The sequence below is a fragment of the Frankliniella occidentalis genome, unplaced genomic scaffold (assembly GCF_000697945.3).
Source record: "Frankliniella occidentalis isolate FOCC.00 unplaced genomic scaffold, Focc_3.1 Scaffold44, whole genome shotgun sequence".
In the NCBI taxonomy this organism is placed as follows: Eukaryota; Metazoa; Arthropoda; class Insecta; order Thysanoptera; family Thripidae; genus Frankliniella; species Frankliniella occidentalis.
Genome location: NW_026267174.1, coordinates 1,841,600 through 1,845,245, shown reverse-complemented (window position 1 = coordinate 1,845,245; position 3,646 = coordinate 1,841,600).

Genomic DNA, 3,646 nt, shown 5'->3' with positions numbered 1-3,646 from the left:
GCCCCGCCCCGCCCCGCCCCGCCCCGCCCGCGCCACTACTCCTCGCCCGGGCCCGCGCGCCGTAGGTAGGCAGCGCCAGCGCTCTGCAGCGCGCGGCTGCGCGGCGGGTCTGCCTACCTTCCGGTTCGCAGGCGCTCCGCCCCGCGACGCGCACCCACCCCGGTGGTCGTGGCTGCGGCGGCAGTGGCGGCAGGCCCCCCGGGCGCGCCCGCGCTGCCACCAACAACACCCTCATGGTCGACGAGGAGGCCGCGACCACAAGTCTCTTTCTTTACTGCTCTGCGGGCACGTGCCTGCAGGCGCTCGCAGTCCACGTGCATTTCTTGTTGTCCCCCCCGGGGGCCTACTGAGGGCCTAGCCTAGTGCGCGCTCGAGGCTCGGCCACGGCCAGGGTCGGGCTGCCTGCAGACGCCCCCCGTCTGACCCGCTAAAGCGACCAACAAAGGGGACCTAACCTCAGGCACGGCCCGTCGACCAGCCAGCCTGCCCAGCTCCTTCCTCCCCCCCCCCTCCCTTCTCTCTCCCTCTCTCCCCTTCTCTCTCTCACATGTCGTTTACTCTTTCTCTCTCTCTCTCGTTTTACTTCCGACCATCGCAGCCGTGATAATCTGCACCAAGGTGAAGGTGAGCCTCTCCTCGTGCGTGGGAGGGAGCGAGACGCGGAGAGCGAGAGAACAACAAACATGACGAGCATCATGAGGAGGGAGGGCGCCTTCCTCCTGCTCCCGTCACGCGAGCGAGTCATCGCTCTGCCGGCCGGCGCGAACAGTAGTGATAATAGTGTGAACAGTAGTGATAATGCGCTGCTGTGCGACGCAGGTGGTGTCCGCGCGAGGATTCGGCTGCTCTATTCGCGACCGCATTCCGAGAAAAGTAAATAATACTCGTCGCGCTCGGCACACACACACACACACACATTCGCGACCGCATTCCGAGAAAAGTAAATAATACTCGTCAGGGCTCAGCGCAGAGCAGTAGCAGCGTCGCCCGCGCCACCAACGTCAAGGCCCATATGCGTCCCGCAGGGCAGGGCCCAGTGTTGTGTGTCGAGTACATAGTGAGTGTGTGTGAGTCAGCGGACGAAAAGAGATACACCGGCATATGGTCCTATGTTTACGCCCCTCCCCCCCCCCTCCCGGACCAACGCCACCGGGGATTGAAAAGACTTCTAATTAGCGTGGAGGGCCCGTCCGGTCCCGGTCGGTGCGCGGAGCGCGGAGCGCGGAGCAGCGCAAAGGCAAATGGGTTTATTGAGCCGGGTTGCTCGGCCATGGCTCGGCTGCTCCGGGCTGCGCGAGGGCACCACCACCGCGGCCACCGACTGAAAAGAATAATTGTTATCAGCAGACAAAAAAAAAGAACAACAGGCAGTAAAAGCCATGAAGAAGACGTGCCATGAGATTCAAGCCGCGCAGCAGGGACCTTGCACTCCTGGGTTTTGTGGCGGTCCAGAGTGGCGGCCCCGGGAGTAAGGTGTAATAGACCTACATTACATTACACCTTAGCTGGGAAGGCCTCCCTCCAGCTCCAGCATGCTGAAGCCAAGGCACACCAGCCACCCTGCTCCTGCTCCTCCAGAGCGCCGCTTGACAGCATTGTCCAGTCTGGAGCGCACCCCGGAGAGTCTCTCTCCCCTCTCCAGTTCCAGCCGAGGCTCCAGCCAGCAGAGCAGAGCCGTCCTGCAGAGAACGCCGCTTCGCAACATTGTCCAGTCTGGAGCGCACCCAGCATGAATCCTCTCCACTCTGGCAGAGGGCGTGGCGCGTGGCGGGGCGTGGCCGGGGCGGGCATTGCTTTACACCGCGGAGTCGGCGTCCTCTCGCGAACGTCCATGAGAGATAGACAAGGGGCGCGGAGCAGCTTGACAAGGAGGGTTCATCCGGCACGAAGCTGGGCGGGGCGGGGCGGGGCCTCACGCTGTTTCCTCCTCCATTTTGTCGCAATGTTTTCCATTCCTCCGGATGCCCTGCGCGCCCGTCCGGCGAGCTGTCAGTGTCTGTGTCTTGTCAGGAGTTTGTGCGTGGCGGGGCGTGGCGTGGCGTGGCGGGGCAGGGCGCGGTGGGGCCGGCGGAGGTTGGGCAAGGCAGGCTGCTGGCAGCGCCCCTCCAGGGCCGGGCACCGTCATGTCCGCGGGGAGTCGTCACGGTCGGGACGGTCAAGAAGCTCCCGCGACACTCCGCCCGCGGTGACACGGGGGACAGAGGTCATGCGACCCGACTTTCCATACAATCGGATTTTTTTCGTACAAAATCCGTGTTCGTCCCCGCCGACGAGGGCGGGTCACCGGGGTAGACCGGTCGCCAACTCATCCAATCTTTTAACACGGATTGCATGATTGCGACAAGGATTGCACATTTCAAATTCCTAACTAACCAAGATTGAACGTTGTTTTCAAACTTTCAAGATTCCCTGCGCAATTATCCAAAATACAATTGAGTAAATTGCTAAAATGTGTCACATTTATATTAGTTTTGCCGCTAAGATTGCACGCGGTCGTGATTGCACTACAGTTCGGGGGGCGGACAGCAGCGGGACAGCTGCTGTCCCACGCGGTCACTCCGCCACCCGCGGCGCCACCCTGATCGCACGCGCGTGCTCACCTCGGCGCCGACGTGCCCGCCCGGCCTATGGCCTCCGCATAGACGTGTAGAAGGTTCTGGAGCCGGTGCCGCCATCCAACCGGACGGGACGGGGCGGGACGGACCACATATCGGTTCGAAAGCGACTTGACGCCGCCGCCGCCGCGCGTGTATTTCCACACGGGATAAGATTGATCGCGAGAGGCGGGCGGGGTTTTGTTGTCTGGCCGGGCCGGCCGGGTGCGTTGCGTGGGACGATAGAGGGACGCACGAGCGCGGTCCCGGAGGAGCGGGCCGGGCGCGAGAGAGAGAGACGGAGAGAGAGACCGCGGTGTCACCTGCACGCGCTGTCGCGCAGGGATTTCAATATTCCGTAGAAGAATTTTGGAGAAAATTTTTGACAGGAATTTTTTTTTAAATCTCAGAAATTTTTCCCTGCGAAGTTTTATTTTTTTCAATTTTTCTGGAAACTGTTCATTTTTCTCCAATTTTGTTCGTAAAGTTTCGATTTTTTTCAGAAAATTTTCAGGCATTGACATCCTTGTACTCGCACTCGCACGCCGTCGGGGAGCCTCCGCGGTCTCTATCTGCGAGCAGCCCAGCCCGCCGCACCGCCCCGGGGAGGAGAGGAGGACGACGCTCTTGAGCAGCGCGCGGAGACGCTCGCCGCACCGCCGCCCAGCCGGCCCGCATAACCGGTACGCAGTGTAGACTTTTGTGAACCGAACCAGGACCGGTCGCGCTCGTCCGCACTCATGAACCTGGACAGGAGCCGTGATGGGGCGGGGCGGGCCTTACGTAAGGCCGGGGGGCTGAAGGACCAAAAACCAGCGCGCCCTGCCACCGTCGCTCCTGGACGGGCACGCCGTGCCGTGGCCTGGACCTGGAGATCGTTCTGGAGTGCGGGTCGGACCCGGTGTCGGGTTCGCCAGTTCGCCACCCGCCCGCCTGCCCGCCCGCCGCGTCGAGCTCGGAAATGTGTCACGTCAAGTTGTTTGTTGAGTTAGGTTAGTCGTCGTAAAACTTTACGTCGCGAGGCGTGGTGTTGGCCCGGCGGGGTGGGGTGG